Source organism: Pseudorca crassidens, chromosome 18 (assembly GCF_039906515.1).
Source record: "Pseudorca crassidens isolate mPseCra1 chromosome 18, mPseCra1.hap1, whole genome shotgun sequence".
Lineage (NCBI taxonomy): Eukaryota > Metazoa > Chordata > Mammalia > Artiodactyla > Delphinidae > Pseudorca > Pseudorca crassidens.
The window spans coordinates 29,501,602-29,522,019 of NC_090313.1; the positions used below are offsets into that span (position 1 = coordinate 29,501,602).

At 40.9% G+C, this 20,418-nt stretch overlaps 1 long non-coding RNA gene across 1 annotated transcript in view; it reads left to right on the top strand.

Moving 5' to 3' along the window:
* LOC137211192 (uncharacterized) overlaps positions 1 to 20,418 on the top strand; it is a 486,842-nt gene that overhangs the window by 54,913 nt on the left and 411,511 nt on the right. The gene's annotated exons all lie outside the window — the stretch shown is intronic.

Genomic DNA, 20,418 nt, shown 5'->3' on the forward strand with positions numbered 1-20,418 from the left:
GTTTTCAGTTTCAGTTTCGGCCCCTTGGAGTTGTCTTATTTTCTTCCAAGTCCAGGCATGCCTTGAAGAGAATGTTTGTTATGTTTTGTCCAGGATTTTCAGATGTTTTGAAGTGAAAGTGTTTCAGTTTATCTGGTCTGCCCTATCACAGAAGATGGAAATTAGGACATAGGTTCTGAAACAGTCAACTAAGTTCTCTGATATTATATTGGTGTTGGGAAAGTTAACATGCTGTTAAAAGTTAAAAGTCTCCAGGCTTTCTGAGCTATTAATAGGAGGGAGATGTTATGCATGATAAATTATATTTGACCAAAGTATAACCAAGTCAGTGGTATGGTGAGACACTTTGAAGTCAGGTTATTATAAAACAAACAATTTCAAATGTACCAAGGGTTAAAGATACATGGGAAGAAGTAATTAACAGAGCACCTAACTAATTTAAGAACATGTAATTTGTAAGTCCAGGTGACTCAGCTCCTAGGGTAGTGTTATAAACAGATGGCATTACGGGTCACCAAGTATTCGGTTCCCTCCTTGTAGTGCCCCTCCCTGGGAGGGGTACACACCCCACACACCCCCTTCCAGGCCATGTGACTGGGGTTTGGCTAGGGAAGCAGAAGTGCTAGGAAGTGATTTGTGGTTTGTCATATCTCTTTTCTCTCTGCCATGGCAATCTTCTAGCAGATATGAGGTAGACTGGGCTGTGTATAGCCAACCTCTATGATGGATATATAGCCTGAGCAAGAAAAAGCCCTTTGTTCTTTTAAGCCACTGGGGTTTTCAGGCTGTTTGTTACTGCAGCACAACTTGGTCTATCTTGACTGACACAGATACCATCGGTCCTCAGGCACGAAGCCAGGCACTGAAGATGCAACAGTGAGCTGATTAGGTGTGGTCTTTCCCCTCAGGGAACTTAGGTTCTAAGAGAAGTGACAAAAATTAATCAAACAGAAAACGTAAAAGTGAAAGTTTTGAAGGAAACCAATTCTTGGTAAAATTAACATGCATTTCTTTAAAATGATACCCCACCTATTTCCAGAAAAGCCTGAAGCTGTTTGCGAAATCAAACACAATGTAGAACTTAGACAAGAGACACATTAATAATGGCAGAGGAATCAATGTCATAGGGCCGTGAGATGAACCAACTACCGCAGTAGGGTACAATAATTATTTCTACTTTCTGGAGCTAAGGCAAAAAGGGAGATAGTTGGGTAATACAGTTCTTATTGTTTGACAGCAGGACGCAGGCTAGATCTTTGAGGAAATGAACTTTTTCCTGCCCTGAATCAAGAAGCAATTTATCGGGCTTCCCTGGTGGCACAGTAGTTGAGAGTCCGCCTGCCGATGCAGGGGACACGGGTTCGTGCCCCGGTCCAGGAAGATCCCACATGCTGCGGAGCGGCTGGGCCCGTGAGCCGTGGCCGCTGAGCCTGCGCGTCCGGAGCCTGTGCTCCGCAACGGGAGAGGCCACAGCAGTGAGAGGCCCGCGTACCAGTAAAAAAAAAAAAGAGAAGCAATTTATCAACTGGGTCTTCATATGAAAGGCATTTCACAACTTAACAGGCAATAACTCTAAATTTGGCCTTGCAGAAGTCACGGGAACATTGTTTAAATGGAGATTCCTGGTATAAACTATCTATAAAAACTGAAAACAAAAATCTTAATTAAGGGAAGGCATTTCTGCAGGGAGTTAGGTAATATAAGCCAGATTGATTGCTTTGTGCTGTCTAACCCATGGCAGGGGTGGGTGGGGGAGGGAACGGCACTGCTGGAAGAGGGACAAGGACGCGTATGTCGTTAGATGACCCTTGGAACTCTCATATCAGCGGCCTCACATGAGCCTATGGAAGGGGTTGTTTTCGAAGTGATGGGTGTTTGGGATTTTTCAACCCAAACCTAACCTTAAATTGTGTTCTGTGTTGTTGGCAAGAAGAATCCATCTATCCGTTCAATTTAGAGGCCATAAGGAGGCAGAAATGCCAACGTGTTGTAGAAGTTCAAGAGCCTGATTTCTGTCTTCTGTCATCCGTCAGTCCCATGGGACTGTGGGAAGGATCGATATTTTCTTCAAAAAGGAACATTAAATTTCCTTAAATCCTTCATTAGCTATTTAAGAGACCAGCATTTAGCACCATAAAACATATCCTGTAAAAGATTATTTGTGTCTGAACATTTTAAGGGCCTTTGATTATGGACTGCTTCAGCCAGATAAGGACCTGACAGGCCATTCCTGGCTCATTAAATGGAAGGGTGGTGGGCATTTGGTGTAGATCAGCGCTGGGTTTGGGAAAAGGCCTGCCACATTGTCCCGTCACTTCCTTCATGGAAAGCTGTCACCCTGTGTGGGCCAGGGTGACACCATAGACACCATCGCACAGTACTGTGTGATTTCAGCAGGACGTTTGTCAGAGTTTCTCATGATTTCTGGGGCGGGCATGCATCTCCATCCATAAACACAGGTGTTTAAGGAGCGTATCTTCTGTAAAATTTCTATAACTGAATATCTTTTCTCACTGAATCTTTATTCTGCTGAATGTCAGAAGTTAAATCTCAGTTGGTGCCAGGATGTCCCCCTCCCTCATCTTCCTGTACCGTGTGGGGAGGTGGGGTGGCGCTGTCTCAAGGGATTGGGTAGGAGACACCAGGTGTCAGCTGTCAGGGCGGCGTTGTCATCATCTGTCTAAACTGGCTTCAGTGGAGACACCCCTGCTCCTTCTGGCCTGTGGTCTCTGGCCCACCTAAGCCTAGCGATGTGCTGCACAACATCGTGTCTCTAGTTAACAAAACTGTAGTGTGCACTTAAAAATTGGTTGAGCAAAGATGTCATGTCAGATGTTCTTCACACACACATACAAAAGGGTACAAGGAGACTTTTGGAGGTGCTGAGTATTTCTGTTACCTTGATCGGGGTGATCGTTTCATGTGTGTATGCATATGTCCAAACTCATCAAATTACATACATAAAATATGTGCAGGTTTTTGTGTGTCAACTGTACCTCAGTTGATATACGACTCTTTTTAAAAAGCTGTTTAAAAAAAGAACATAATATGTGGCAGGTAGTGGTCTAAATGCTTTTTATGTTAACTTATTGCACTATCACAATAGACCTTATGAGATGGGTACCCATCAGTGTGCCCATTTTTACAACTGAGGCAACTGAGACACGGAGAGTGAAAAATAATTTACTCTCTCTCACCCAATTAGTAAGTGCTGGAGCTGGGACCAGCACGGAGGCAGACTAAAGTCGGAACCTATGCCCTTAATCCCAGCGCTGTGCTCCCTCCTGAAACACCCTTCGTTTGGACCCCATCACACCAGGCTGTCCTGATTCTCCTCCAGCCCCTCTAAGCATGCTTCTCTGTGTCCCCCATGGTTCCTCTTCCTCAGCCAGCCCACTTCCCCTGGTGCTGTCTGAGCTCCGCCTTGGCTTCCTTCTTCTCATGCTGAGCTCTCTCGCCAGGGGCTCTTTGTAGGTCTTGTGGGCCCTGACTCCTTGATCTGTCTCCTTGGCTTGTTCTGCCACCCCAAGCTTCAGGCTCAGACGTTCCGCTGTCTCTCAGCTACCTCCACCTGGATGTCCTTAGGCACCTAATGCATCATCTTTCCCCCTTAAGTGACTTCTCCTGTGTGCTCCAGATCTCAGTGGGCCCATCCACGCTGGAGAAGTAGGAGTCACCTGGGCTTTCCCCCCATCCTCCAGTCTATATAATCACCAAGTTTGGGGACTTTCATTTTCCCTTGACTGTTGCTCTGGTTGGAGCCCTTATCGGTTCTTACTTTGACAGCTGAGAAGGCCTCCTAGGTGATCTCTCTGCTTCCAGTATCGTCCTCTTCAATGTATCCTCCTTTAAACCCAAAGAGTGTTCTCTCTAAAATACAACTCTTTGTTATTTGTTTGTGGAAATCCCTCAAAGGCTTCCCATCATTTACAGAAGTGTTTCTTAAAAATGTGGTTCTTGGGTAAGATGTATCAGAGCCACGTGGGAGTTTGTTAAAATGGAAGATTTCTGGCCCTTGCCCAGACCTGCTATGTCATCACCTCTGGGGCTGCATAGGGATGTGTACTTTCATGATGCTACCAGGGTGATTCCTAATTTGCCACCTGGATAAAATCTAAGCACCCTAAAAGGATGTGAATGTTCTGATCTCTATTCCTCTCTCCAACCTTCTCTCTTACCAGTCTCTCAGAGTTTCCCCAAATACCCAGCAGTTTATGTGTTCTACCCAACTCCACGCACACACAACTCACTCACTGGACTTCCCAGTGTCCCCTGTGCCCAGGATGCCTTTTCCTTCCTTCAAGCTGTTGATTGCTCCTCCACTGCCCGTCTCAGGTACCCTTTCCTCTTGTGAAGTCTCTTGACTTCCCCAAGCATGCCACTGCAGGCTCAATAACTGTGCCCCCTCTGTGTTTCCCTAACGCCACCTCTCCCACTGCTGCAAATCCTGGTCCAGCCTCAGTGTACCATCCTGTAAATATGCTCCTGTCCCCTGTCTAGTTTGCCAGCTTCTTGACAGGGGACCATTCATCTCTCCATTTCCAGGGATAGATAACAATGTCTGATCCACGCCAGATGCTCAATTAATATTTGTTGAAGAAATAAATGGATGAATATAGGGTGTTAGTGCAGCAAAACAGAGGGCGTGGATAGAGCGCTGAGGAACCACTGAAGTAGGGATTACAGATTCGGCTTGGAAGACCCAAGCAGGTATCACAGGCAAGGTGATATTTCATTAAGGCCTTAGGGAAAAGGATGCGGAGACACTTGCTAGTAGAGCAAAAGGGAAAAGGGGATTGCTGGCAGAGGGGACTTTCAGGGCAAGGTGGGCACTTTTGCACGGCTGGGCCCAGGGTGACCCAAGGGGAGTGGCAGCAGGTGAGCCGGGAGGAAGCTTGCAGCAGGACCACGGATCACAAGGCCCCCTGGGGAGAGCTCTGGGACAGCCACGTGACACTGACTGAGAAACCCGGGGAGGCGGTGCCCCCTATTGTGGCAAATTGCTTTCCCAGCCCCGTGCCTGGGCAGAAGCTAGTAAGTCACTCATTTTCTGGTCAGCACAGCACAAGTTTAAGTTAAAACCTCTCGTAGACTAGAAAAGCCATGTGCGTGAAGTATAGAACACATTCACCACGTGATGATAAGCATTATCTTGCTTGTGACATTTTCTTGCATTCAGCATTTTAAAAAAGTCCCTGTCTTTCATTATTCTATGGAACGTATCTCATTTGCTTGTGTGATTTTCCCTTTCCCTTTCTTGATGTTTTCATTCTAAAGTTATATAAGTATTGGAGGCTTATAATCACTGCTCCTACTTTTAGTAACCTTCTTTCACTGTTGAGATTTTTATTTCCATAAAATAGTGACACGCCAAGAATGATACCACAATTACTGGTAAAGTTAATTGGAATCCAGCTCTTTCAGTATTCCTTGTTTTATCAGTAATGCCCAGAGTTAAAATGGTTACAAGCTGTATTGTATCTGACACAGTTCTAAGCACCTCGTGGGGTGCTTGATAAGCTGCAGTGAGTAGCAAGAAAGCATTGCTTTCAGTCAATTTGATCTTGAGATCTACCAGTGTTTGCATGGTGCTATTTCTATGTAAGGCTACTTTTTCCTCCAAAATTTCAGAGGTCCTTAAAGTCCTTAAAGCCTATTCTGGAGGGAAAAACAGGCAACTGTGAAGCACAATTCACTGTCTGAGTCTTTCCGCAGATCAGAGGTTCCTGAGGGCATCCCTTCTTTTCTATTTCCATTCATTTGTTAAAATGAGTTGGTTCTAAGAGTTAGAGTTCTTTAGATTCCACATATAAGTGAGATCATATGGTATTTCTCTGTCTGGCTTATTCACTTAGCACAATGTCCTCCAAATTCATCCGTGTTGTCACAAATACCAGGATTTCCATCTTATTTTAATGACTGAATCATACCCCATTGTATATTATAAACTACTTATAGAAGCAGAGAGTAGAATGGTGGATGCCAGGGGTGGGGGATTGGGTGGGAGAAATGGGGAGATGCTGATCAAATGATACAAACCTGCAGTTCCAAGATGAATAATTTCTGGAGATCTAATGTACGTCAAGGTGACTGTCGTTAACAACACCATATTGTATACTTGAAATTTGCTAAGAGAGTAGATCTTAAGTGTTCTTACCATACACACACACAAATAACTATGTGAGGTGACAGATGTGTTATTAACGTGATTGTGGTAATCATTTCACAATGTATATTAATGTATATTAAATGCCCAATGGGCACTTAATCTAGTCTCTTCCAGGTCAGCTCAGTCGTGTCAGTGATTTCTCATACACACTGCCTTTAGCAGCTGAAGCTGCCGAGAGCCGCAGTGTGGTGAGAGCAGGATCTTGTCTGTGGCCGTCTTGTGCTGACACGCGTTGATGTGCAGACTCAGCTGCTCTTGGGAATGGCCACCCCTTCAGACTGCACCTGCTGAGCTGTCCCTAATCCACCTGGCCTCTGTGGCATAGGCCACACTGCCGTCTGGGGCTAAATCCCCTTGTCATGTCTATGGGACCCTTTGGAGACCACCAGCTCTCAAGGTCCCATCTACCTCCCTTTCCTTCTGGGCTCACGAGGACTGTGGCACTGCCCAAGCCCATCTCCCATTGTTTCCCACACTTCCATCTCTCCTCTCCCTCTCCGTGGTGACTTAGAGGTAGATCGCAGGGCAGTGGCTCCTCTACTCTCAGATCCCCAAACTCACATGGAGCCCTCTGTCGTCTTCCCTTGACTGAAGAGGTGGGAAACAGGAAACCTGTTTCCAATGACTAAATATTTTTTCTTTTTTTAAAAATATTTTTTCGTAACTCTATGCAGGTAGTAGCAGAAAAAACAAATGCTCCCTCATTATGTCTACCCCCAAATCTTTCTGTCTCGCACCATACAGGTCAAAATTGCTCTAAAGTCAAGAATGTGATAATTTTTTTCTTGCATTCCTCCTGGTTCTCCATATAAGGGTGGGTCAAGCGGTTAAATCCATTTCAGGAAAACCCACATCAGGTAGCAGTTTGAGAACATCCCACACTTATGATAAGCATCATGGGAGCAGATCAGGTCACTTGAGGGTGTGATGTAGGGCCTGGCCCCTCTAACTTTAAAGAGCATCTGCATGGCACAGGGAGATCAGCTCGGTGCTTTGTGACCACCTAGAGGGGTGGGATAGGGAGGGTGGGAGGGAGACGCAAGAGGGAGGGGATATGGGGATGTATGTATACGTATAGCTGATTCACTTTGTTATATGGCAGAAACTAACACCATTGTAAAGCAATTATACTCCAATAAAGATGTTAAAAAAAAAGAATCACCTGGAGGGCTTGTTAAAACATGGATTTCAATAGGACTGCAAGAGGGTCCAGTATTTTGCATTCAGGATGGCAGGATTTAGCAAATAAAAATACAATATCCCAACTAAATTTGAATTTCAGGTAAATAACAAATTTTTAAAGGATAAGTATATCCCAAATATTGCACGGAACATACTTATCCTGAATTTTTTTATCATAAAATTTATTCATTGCTTATCTGAAATTCCAGTTGGTCTGGGTGTCCTGTATTCTATCTGGCAACTAGATTTGCATTTCTAGCAAGGACTCTGGTTGCTGGTCTGGACACCGCAGTTTGGACAAGCATGAGTGCAGAGCCATGGGCAATACCAGCATTTAACCAGGAGAAGAATCTGAGCAGGAATATAAGGAAGGCAGCAGAATTAAGAGTGTTTTGTCAGAACCCAAAGGAGGGAAAAGTTTCAAAGACATGGAGTGATCAAGAGAATCACGTGTCACAGAGAGTTTGCGGGAAGCTGAGGATTGAAAAGAAATTAGATTTGGCAATGAGGAGGCCTCTGGGGATCTTTGTCATTTTCAGCGCATTAATGGGGGCAGGAACAGTGTACAGTGGTGAAGAGAGTGGGAGTGGAAGAGTGGAGATGACAGTTTGCATATGATTGTTTGGTAGGGCTCCATTATGAAGCGAAATAGAGGGGGATACAGGGGCACTTGAGGGTATCTTTTATGAAAGGAGACAGGGTATATATTTATGGCCAGACAAGAAGTCAGTAGAGAAGGAATGTCGGAGATTACAGAAGACAGAGAATAGCAAATGGGGCACAAGGGCAGGGGATCACCAGCAGGGGTAGCAAGAGAAAGATGGAACGAGGGAGAAAAGCTGGGAGGGTAGTAGCTGGACGGGGTGCAGACTTAGCATCCCAGCCCAGGGCAAACTGTTGGATGTCAATTTTACAATTTGGCCCCTAAAGGAGAAAGAACATCTGCTTAGAAAAATCTCTGCTGACACTGAAGGTTACTATTGCAAAGTAGAAAACCGTGTGTGTGTGTGTGTGTGTGTGTGTGTGTGTGTGTGTGTGTGTGTGTGTGTGTAGGCGTGCTGAATAATACATTAAAAAATTCTGTGTGCTTAAAAAAACTTTTTTTGCTGTAATTTATTCTTTGAGTCTCCTTTGCATTTGGTTTTATGAGGCCTTATTCACAATTTTCCAAGATTGGTTTTTCCACCTCAGGGCATTCTTTTTCTCATGGAGTAAACCTTTTTAATCTGCATTTTGGGGCTTCAGATTCTCATTAGTTTGTACCTCGTGTATTTCCTTTCAGGGCTGCACTTCGCTGGAGCCCACAAACATCCCCACCCAACCTCACTGGTTTGTCTCTGATGCTTTTTCTTCTTGCCTTTCCCGCTAATTTCTGTGTTAAGTTAAAAAACATTGGTCTTATATATTCAATAAGCTAAATCCTACCATTAAAGCATTGTTTTACTCTGTAGTACTAAAACGATCTCAAGCTCAGTTTGTTTAAAAGGTCAGAGTTTCTCAAATTGTAATCTTGGGAGCATCTGTCCCAGAATCATTTACTGACTTAGGCTTTAGGTGGTGTCTGGAAGGGCAAATCTCTTATGAGCCACAGAAGACCATTTTGAGAAATCCTGGAAGGAACAGGAGTTTTGAGGCAGAGCCACCAGGCTCCACCTCCTCTACTTTTGCCCCACTGGCCTGTTCTCTGCTGGAGTCAAGCTGACTGCAGGAAGGAATACTCCTTCTTGTTCTATTTCTTTCCTCCTCTCTAAAGTGCGTTAGGTGAATGTGGTGATTAGAGATCTAGCATGCTTTTTTGAACCATGAGGGGAATTTGAGGATGGAAGCTAGTGATAGGGTAGACCAGGAAAAATAGAGGACCTGGGTCCTTGATTGTGCGGACACACACTAAGGTGACCACCAATGAGTCACACCCTCAATGAAAGTGTAATGCCCTTTCATTGAGTTAGGATGAAACCCAGGACTTGCTTCTTCTAATCAGTTGAATATGGCAAGGGAGATGGGATATTGCTCCCATGTTTATATTACATTGTATGGCAAGGGTGAAGGAATTTTGCACATGTAATTAAGGTCCCTCATCAGTTGTCTTTTAATTTGTCAAAAGGGAGATTATTCCAGGTAGGCCTGACCTAATCATGTGAGCCCTTTAAAAGAAGGCCTATGCCTTCCCTGCATTCAGAGACCACAACCAGCAGAGAGACTTTTCCTTTGTTGCTGGCCTTGAAGAAGTAATGCTCCAGGAATTTTACAGCTACAAGGCAATAAATTCTGCCAAAAACCTAAGGGATTTTTCCCTTGTTTTCAGAAGGGAATGCAGCCAAGCCAACACCTTGATTTCAGTCTTGTGAGAACAGCCCCAACTAAGACATAACCAGACTCCTGACCCATGGAAATTGTGAGATAATCAATGTGTGTTGTTTAAAGCTTTTAAGTTTGGGCTAATTTCTTATGCAGCATAGAACACTAATACATCGATGTCCATGTTGTTACTGTAACAGCCCAGGGATGCCTACCTCCAGGCTTGTTTTACATGAGCAAGAATTAAATTTCTTCCTTCTTTAAGCCATTGTGATTTTAGATTTTCATTAGGCATCTTAACCTAAATTTAACTGATTCATTGAGCAATGAGGAAGGACTTATGGAAGATCAATCATTTGTGGTTGACCTTGAAAAATGAATACAGTTTTAGAAGGTGGAAACTGGGTGGCTGGACAGAGAAAATCATTTTCATGGGACAGAATGAATAAAGTAGAGTAGTAGGTATTTTGAAGAAAAAAAGAATAATTCAGTTTCACTAGATTGAGTGAGGTGAGGATAAAAAGGTAGATTAGAGCCAAGTCACAAATCCAAATGGGTTTGGGGATTATTTTTCAAGCACTGGAGAACATGGAGATTCTCTGACCAAGGTAGTAACATGATCAGAACGATGACTTATTTTCATTTAGTTATTTATTATTTGTTTATTTATTTATTTATTATTTTAAAAATAGAAGTATGTTTATTTACAACATTGTGTTAGTTTCAGTTGTACAGCAGAGTGATTCAGTTATACAAATATGTACGTATATTCTTTTTCAGATTCTCTTCATTATAGATTATTACAAGATAGTGAATATAGTTCCCTGCACTATACAGTAAATCCTTGTTGTTTATTTATTTTATATATAGTAGTGTGTATCTGTTAATCACAAACTCCAAATTTTTCCACTTCCTGCCCTTTCCCCTTTGGTAACTGTAAGTTTATTTTCTATGTCTGTGACTCTGTTTCTGTTTTGTAAATAAGTTCATTTGCATCGTTTTTTTTAGATTCTACATATAAGTGATATCATAGGATATTTATCTTTCTCTGTCTGACTTACTTCACTTAGTATGATAATCTCTAGGCCTATCCATGTTGCTTCAAATGGCAATATTTCATTCTCTTTTATATCTGAGCACTATGCCATACAATGTAATATAAACATGGGAGCTGAGTAATATTCCACTCTATGTATGTGTATGTATATATGTGTATGTACATATATAATATCTTCTTTATCCATTCAACTGTTTTTCAATTAATTAATTAATTAATTTAAAAATTTTATTGGAGTATAGTTGGTTTACAATGTTGTGTTAGTTTCAGGTGTATAGCAAAGTGATTCAGTTATACATATACATATATTCATCCTTTTTCAGATTCTTTACCCATACACATCATTATAGAATATTGAATAGAGTTCCCTATGCTATACAGTAGGTCCTTGTGTTGGTTATCTATTTTATATATAGCAGTGTATGTATGTTAATCCTAAGCTCCTAATTTATCCTTCCCACCCATGTTTCCCCTTTGATAACCAGAATTTTGTTTCTGAAATCTGTGAGTCTGTTTCTGTTTTGTTAATAAGATCATTTGTATCATTTTTAAAATTTAGATTCCACATATGAGTGATATCATATGATATTTGTCTGTCTTTGTCTGACTTACTTCACTTAGTGTGATAATCTCTAGGTCCATCCATGTTGCTACAAATGGCATAATTTTGTTCTTTTTTATGGCTGTGTAATATTCCATTGTATATATTTACCACATCTTCTTTATCCATTCCTCTGTTGATGAACATTTACGTTGCTTCCATGTCCTGGCTATTGTAAATAGTGCTACAATGAACATTGGAGTGCATGTATCTTTTTGAATTAGAGTTTTAGTCCTTTCTGGATATATGCCCAGGAGTGAGATTGCTGGATCATATGGTAGCTCTATATTTTGTTTTTAAAGGAACCTCCATACTGTTCTCCACAGTTATGCCTTATTTTTACAATGCAGTATGAGTCAGTTCTCTTCTTTTTTTTTTAACATCTTTATTGGAGTATAATTGCTTTACATTGTTGTGTTAGTTTCTGCTGTATAACAGAGTGAATCAGCTATACATATACATATATCCCCATATCCCCTCCCTCTTGCATCTCCCTCCCACCCTCCGTATCCCACCCTTCTAGGTGGTCACAGAGCACCGAGCTGATCTCCCTGTGGTATGTGGCTGCTTCCCACTAGCTATCTATTTTACGTTTGGTAGTGTATATATGTCAATGCCACTCTCACTTTGTCCCAGCTTACCCTTCCCCCTCCCCTTGTCCTCAAGTCCATTCTCTACGTCTGTGTCTTTATTCCTGTCCTGCCCCTAGGTTCTTCAGAACCTTTTTTTTTTTTTTTAGATTCCATATATATGTGTTAGCATACGGTATTTGTTTTTCTCTTTCTGACTTACTTCACTCTGTATGACAGACTCTAGGTCCATCCACCTCACTACAAATAAATCAATTTTGTTTCTTTTCATGGTTGAGTAATATTCCATTGTATATATGTGCCACATCTTCTTTATCCATTCATCTGTTGATGGACACTTAGGTTGCTTCCATGTCCTGACTATTGTAAATAGAGCTGCAATGAACATTGTGGTACATGACTCTTTTTGAATTATGGTTTTCTCAGGGTATATGCCCAATAGTGGGATTGCTGGGTCATATGGTAGTTCTATTTTTAGTTTTTAAGGAACCTCCATACTATTCTCCATAGTGGCTGTATCAATTTACATTCCCACCAACAGTGCCAGAGGCTTCCCTTTTCTCCACACCCTCTCCAGCATTTATTGTTTGTAGATTTTCTGATGATGGCCATTCTGAGCGGTGTGAGGTGATAACTCATTGTAGTTTTGATTTGCATTTCTCTAATGATTAGTGATGTTGAGCATCCTTTCGTGTGTTTGTTGGCAATCTGTATATCTTCTCTGGAGAAATGTCTATTTAGGTCTTCTGCCCACTTTTGGATTGCATTGTTTGTTTTTTTGATATTGAGCTGCATGCGCTGCTTGTGTATTTTGGAGATTAATCCTTTGTCAGTTGCTTCGTTTGCAAATATTTTTCTCTCATTCTGAGGTGTGTCTTTTCGTCTTGTTTATGGTTTCCTTTGCTGTGTAAAAGCTTTTAAGTTTAATTAGGTCCCATTTGTTTATTTTTGTTTTTATTTCCATTTCTCTAGGAGGTGGGTCAAAAAGGATCTTGCTGTGATTTATGTCATGGAGTGTTCTGCCTATGTTTTCCTCTAAGAGTTTGATACTGTCTGGCCTTACATTTAGGTCTTTAGTCCATTTTGAATAAATTTTTGTGTATGGTGTTCAGGAGTGTTTTAATTTCATTCTTTTACATATAGCTGTCCAGTATTCCCCACACCACTTATTGAAGAGGCTGTCTTTTCTCCATTGTATATTCTTGCCCCCTTTATCAAAGATAAGGTGACCATATGTGCGTGGGTTTATCTCTGGGATTTCTATACTGTTCCATTGATCTATATTCCTGTTTTTGTGCCAATACCGTACTGTCTTGATTACTGTAGCTTTGTAGTATAGTCTGAAGTCAGGGAGCCTGATTCCTCCAGCTCTGATTTTCTTTCTCAAGATTGGTTTGGCTATTCAGGGTCTTTTGTGTTTCCATACAAATTGTGAGATTTTTTGTTCTGGTTCTGTGAAATATGCTATTGTAAAAATGCTATTGTAATTTGATAGGGATTGCATTGAATCAGTAGATTGCTTTCTGTAGTACAGTGCTTTTAACAATGTTGATTCTTCCAGTCCAAGAACATGGTACATATGGTACATATCTCTCCATCTGTTTGTATCATGTTTAATTTCTTTCATCAGTGTCTTATAGTTTTCTGCATACAGGTCTTTTGTCTCCTTAGGTAGATTTATTCCCAGGTATTTTATTCTTTTTGTTGCAATGGTAAATGAGAGTGTTTCCTTAATTTCTCTTTCAGATTTTTCATCATTAGTGTATAGGAATGCAAGAGCTTTTTGTGCATTTATTTTTTATCCTGCTACTTTACCAAATTCATTGATTAGTTCTAGCAGTTTTCTGGTAACATCTTTAGGATTCTCTATGTGTAGTATCATGTCGTCTGCAAATAGTGACAATTTTACTTCATCTTTTCCGATTTGGATTCCTTTTATTTCTTTTTCTTCTCTGACTGCTGTGGCTAAAACTTCCAAAACTATGTTGAATAATAATGGTGAGAGTGGGCAACCTTGTCTTGTTCCTAATCTTAGTGGAAATGGTTTCAGTTTTTCACCATTGAGAGTGATGTTGGCTGTGGGTTTGTCATATATGGCCTTTCTTATGTTAAGGTAAGTTCCCTCTATGCCTACACTCATAAATTTTTTTATCATAAATGGGTGTTCAGTTTTGTTGAAAGCTTTTTCTGCATCTATTGAGATTATCATAAGGTTTTTATCCTTCAGTTTGTTAATATGGTGAATCACATTGACTGATTTGTGTATATTGAAGAATCCTTGCATTCCTGGGATAAACCCCACTTGATCATGGTGTATGATCCTTTTAATGTGCTGCTGGATTCTGTTTGCTAGTATTTTGTTGAGGATTTTTCCATCTGTATTCATCAGTGATATTGATCTGTAATTTTCTTTTTTTGTAGTATCTTTGTCTGGTTATAGTATCAGGGTGAGTGTGGCCTTGTAGAATGAATTTGGGAGTGTTCCTTCCTCTGCAATTTTTTGGAAGAGTATGAGAAGGATGGGTGTTAGCTCTTCTCTAACTGTTTGATAGAATTCACCTCTGAAGCCATCTGGCCCTGGACTTTTCTTTGTTGGAAGATTTTAACCACAGTTGCAATTTCATTACTTGTGATTGGTCTGTTCATATTTTCTATTTCTTCCTGGTTCCGTCTCGGAAGGTTGTGCTTTTCTAAGAATGTGTCCATTTCTTCCAGGTTGTCCATTTTATTGGAATAGAGTTGCTTGTAGTAGTCTCTTATGATGCTTTGTATTTCTGCGGTGTCTGTTGTAACATCTCCTTTTTCATTTCTAATTTTATTGATTTGAGTCCTCTCCCTCTTTTTCTTGATGAGTCTTGCTAATGTTTTATCAATTTTGTTTATCTTCTCGAAGAACCAGCTTTTAGTTTTATTGATCCTTGCTATCATTTCCTTCATTTCTTTTTCATTTATTTCTGATCTGATCTTTATGTTTTCTTTCCTTCAGCTAACTTTGGGGTTTTTTTCTTTCTTCTTTCTCTAATTGCTTTAGGTATAAGGTTAGGTTGTTTATTTGAGATTTTGTTTATTTTGCTTCTATGTTCTGGCTATTGTAAATAGTGCTACAATGATCACTGGGGTGCATGTATAGTTTTGAATTAGAGTTTTAGTATTTTCTGGATAAATGCCCAGGAGTAGGATTGCTGGACCATATGGTAGCTCTATTTTTAGTTTTGTGTGTGTGTGTGTGTGTGTGTGTGTGTGTGTGGTATGCGGGCCTCTTTCTGCCGTGGCCTCTCCTGTTGTGGAGCACAGGCTCCGGACTCGCAGGCTCAGCGGCCATTGCTCACGGGCCCAGCTGCTCCACGGCATGTGGGATCCTCCGGGACCAGGGCATGAAGCCGCGTCCCCTGCATCGGCAGGCGGACTCCCAACCACTGCGCCACCAGGAAAGCCCCTCTATTTTTAGTTTTTAAAGGAGCCTCTATACTCTTTTCCATAGTTATGCCTTATTTTTATTTATTTATTTTTGCGGTACGCGGGCCTCTCACTGCTGTGTTCTCTCCCGTTGCGGAGCACAGGCTCCGGACGCACAGGCTCAGCGGCTATGGCTCATGGGCCCAGCCGCTCTGCAGCATGTGGGATCTTCCCGGACTGGGGCACGAACCCGTGTCCCCTGCATCGGCAGGCGGACTCTCAACCACTGCGCCACCAGGGAAGCCCTGTGCCTTATTTTTAAAATGCAGTATAAGTCAGTTATCTTTATGTTGCAGAAACTTATCTCAAAGTAAATTTTGTCTCAAAGAGATTTATGGGAAGGGAAACTGGGGGAGAGAAGCAGGAACAGGAAAGGGGAGCCACGGACATCAGCAACCACAACAAGAGACTCCTGTCCTAAGGGGTCTTTCTCCTCTCCTCTCCTCTCTATTTGACTTCATTCTCTGCTTTGCTAAGTTTCTTATGGCTGGAGCATCACCTCTTACAGCTGCCCATTAAAAGGGAAGGAGTGGACCTCTCTGCCTGCTGTGGTTCAAGACATCACTTCTGGAAGCTGCACTTTGATTGGACAATCTTGGAATAACTCCCAAAGGCCAAGGGGTGGGGTATGATGATTGGCCTGGCCTGTGTGTGTGTGCACGCCTGTGTGATGTCTGCTACTAGAAAAAGGAGTTTGGGGAATAAAAACAAAATAGGTGGGACTTCCCAAGTGGCGCAGTGGTTAAGAATCTGCCTGCCAGTGCAGGGGACACGGGTTCGAACCCTGGTCCAGCAAGATCCCATGTGCTGCGGAGCAACTAAGCCCATGTGCCACAACTACTGAGCCTGTGTGCTGCAACTACTGAAGCCCACGTGCTCCACAACAAGAGAAGCCACCACAATGAGACGCCCACACACTGCAGCAAAGAGTAGCCCCCCTTCGCTGCAACTAGAGAAAGCCCGTGGGAGCAAGGAAGACCCAACACGGCCAAAAATAAAAATTAATTAATTAATTTAAAAAAGAAAAGATACAGAGTGAGCATCTTTAAAAAAATAGGTGTGATTTGAATTTCACAATTCTTTGTTTTTATGTCAGGGTCTCAAGGACAGATGACACATTCATATGATTACACTCCCACCAAGGGAATAAAATTTTAGTTGAGTTTCCATTTAATTTAGGAATTGAAGTATGCACAAATGCTTATTCATAATTTTTCCAATTATTTCTCCTTACCACTATCATTGTCAACCAAACTATAAGCTATATAATTAAAACTAGTTTCCACTATATAAGTTTTTAAGTGTTCAATTATTAATTTATTGTGTGTCCAAAGTGTGTGAAATACTGCATTATGTTTACAATATCCATCCCTGGAAGAAAAGAGAATTTCAGAGTAGCTATTTACAGGTACCTCCAAGTTCTCGAAATAACCTCACTGAAATACAACGTCTTGCTTAAGAAAGCAGCACTCTTTCGCTCAAATATGTTAGTAGACTTACATAAGTAATAATTAAATAAACTTTCAGATCATCTAAGAAATATACTATTTTAACCTGTACATTTTACTATATATGCTTTGGGTATCTGTGAAAAGTTTAGGGTCTTTTTCTAAATTCTTGGATATATTGATCATCTATACAGTTTATTTGAAAATATTCAAACACATTAAGTTGACTCAAATCTGTAACTGACATACATGACAAACACCATCTTGGGAATTAAAGATACCAGCATTTAAGATGCCTGAAATGTGTTTTTTTAAAATGTGGCTGAAATACTTCCTGGAAGACTTGCAGTCAGCTCCCCGGTGGGTGCAGCTGATACTTTTTACCACTAGGTGCTACCCTTCCTCCATCACATATGAATCTAGTCTCAAAAGAATGTTGTGCATCCAAAAGCAACAAACTTCTCTATCTCCTGGCTACTGTTTGAACCCAAGATACAGCTTTACCTCGAATACTTACTTATCGTCATAACCATTTGAGTACTCAGCACCGTAGACAGTGAAGTTTATTTCTGCTTTCTGTAGTATCATTCCACACCAGGTGTCAGAAAACTAAAGACGATCAATACCTCTAGTTGCTGTTAATTCTTCTTAATGGAAGGAAGCTACAGGGTTTAAAAAGATAGTTGACTTACCCATGACTTCTCCCTGAAAAGGTGATATATTGTAGTATCTAAACAATTTTACATGTGAGATGATTAAAAATAGAAAATTCTGAGCTATGAATTATGTATTATTAATCAACCAAAGGTATTATTATTGATATACTGTACATCCATGAAAGAGGGAAATGTATAGCATCTGTTTATAGTGTCCTGCTAAATATTTTGAGCTAGAAGATAACTTTTTGTTTAACTTTCTTGGAAGCATCTCTCCCACCCTCTGCCTGTGAGTGCACAGTGAACATTTTTGAAGATAAAGAGGACATAAACCACCCTCATATTTATGTCTACTAGGCCCTTTCGAGAAAAGGGTCATACGTTTTACCAAGGCATCTTATTTTAAGTTCACCAATTCTAAATATTGAAATTTTAAAAATTTCTCTCCCCAATGGATAAAAAAGTATGAGGCAGGAAATAATTAGAAGCTAAATACACTGCTAAATACACTGAAATAATTAGAAGCTAAATTAGAACGAGCCAACCCGGCAAATTAGATACTTGGAACATATTTATTCACTTCTTGCCTCAGATTCACCCATCCGGTTTAGTTGTTCATTCACTGTCTCATTCATTCATTTATTCATTGAACAAACTTTTAGTGGGCGAGCTCATATATTTCAGGTACAAAAATGAAGTAAAATGGCCTCTATTTTGTGGAGGCTTAAAGATTAGGGTGAAGTGGGGCTGGTAAGGAGGAGAAGGAGTCAGATTTGTAAACAGAAAAGTGGCACAGTGACAGCTCACGAGATCATCTTTTATTTGGGCATAACAACAAAATATGAATATAAGGGCCTTTTGGTGACTCTAACACATCTTGAGACTAAGTGGATGAAAATGTTTCACTGACTGGACAGATGTGTTGCTGGCCCTGCTGGTGGCCTGCTGTCCCATCGCCTGACAGTCCTTCAGGTGCTCCCACCTGCCCACCCCTGTTATGTCACTGCCCTGGATGAGGCCACATGACTAAGTTTTGGCCAAAGAGATTGATGTGAAAGTGTTGGACGGAACCTCTGGGACAGCTGAGCTGCCAGGTGTTGTCTGCCTTCCTCTCCGCCACCACCAGCACGTGCCAAGGTCAGGAGTGGTGAGATCTACTCCCATTGACTGTAATGGGATCAAGTTTTCAGCCAGACAAATAAAGAGAAACAACATAATGATCAAATCTAGCAATTCAACCTCTTTCATACAAGCAAGAGTGCAAGTCACCAACAAAGGTTATATTTGAAGGTCGAAAGAGAATTTAAGTGAAGGAAATATTGATGAATCCAGGAGAAGCTGGAAAGGCTCTGCTCTCACGGACTCGAGCTGCGGGCTTCAGACACATGATGTGTAAAAAGGAGGCTAAAGAGATAATGAGAGACTGCAAAGGCGAGAGGTGGGGAACCATCTTCCCTTTATCCCCTCTTGGTTGGAAATCCCATTATATGCTCTGGTGGCTCCCTGAACTCCTCCTTTGAGGAGAAAAGAATATTGAAGAGTAATCCCGTGTCTTTTAGTGCTATTTTTAGCAGGCCCTACTCGTGACCTCATTTTCCTCCTTGCACAGGTTGGATTCATTCCATCATTTTAATCACTCCCTTGACTACACGTTCAACTCTCTCCCTGGGTAAATCCAACTCTTAGCTTCACCTGAGTAGCTGGAGGAAGAAAACATATGCCTTTTGATGGTGCTGTACAGGGTGCATTGTTATTGCCTTAACCTGCTGGTAGGGCAGAAAAAAAAAAAAAAAAAGAGTTACTCATTACTTCTCGGATTGAGTATCTGAAGGTTTGATCAGAATATTTAAATACCTAACACATATTAGTATATATTTAGCTTTCCTAAAGTGCTCTGACAAAGCATTCAGGGATAATCATTTGGTTGGTTAAAACTGCTGTATAACTCAGGAAAAATATTAAATAAAAAATACAGCTTATTTGAAACTTATCAAGTAAGTGGTTATTCCAATGTTTTTAAAAGATGTTCAGTTTTAAGGAGGTTGAATATGCATACATTATTTGATTTCTTTTTTTTTAGTAAACTCTAGGTGGTATAAAGGAAAATTTTAATTAAGTCCAAGTTATTTTCTTCATCAGTTGAGTTCATTCATTCATTCAACCAATATTTATTGAGTGCACGTTATGAATGTAATAAACATAAAGTTGTTTATTTATTGTAAAATGAGTTTGTCCTCTGTCTGAATTCGCTGCTGAGGATAGGAATTCTGCCTGCCTTAGACAGAGCTGTAGACCCAGAACTCAACACAGTGCTTTATGTGTGATAGGCACTCAACAGCTACTTCCTCTGCCCAAAACAGCATCCCTGAATACTTAGGTGGCATAGGATGGGTCAGTGTAACTTCTAGTTAGATGGCTAGAAGAGTCAGAAGGGTGATGAAGACTGTTTCAGGAAAAGGGATCAGATAATCCAAATATGTATAAAATTCTTAACCGTGGAAAAACTATCCCACTGTCCTTGGGATATATATTAAGGACACCTGGTTTTATATTAAATTGGGTAAGGTTAAGTTAAAATTCCAGATTATGACAGTGTCACTCATTGGAACTGTTCCTGAGATAAATGAAAGCTGTTTCTTTCTATTTTTAGTATCTCTATGGATGAGATATTTGTAAACAATTATGAATGCAGGGTGGTAGACCCTTTTAGGGCATGGACCAAGGGTAAATAATCAGAGGGCGGATGAACTTTTGACTGATTCATTTAAAAAAATTAATAGACTTTATTTCTTTTTTTTCTGTTGTTCCATAATTTATTTAGCCGTTCTCCTATTGATGTACATTTATGAATTCCCCAACCCCTTGTGGTTTTGCTATTACAAACCAAGCTACAACAACTATCATTGTATGTATATCTTTTGCACATGGGCCAATATTTCTTCAAGCTGGGTTTCTGGAAGT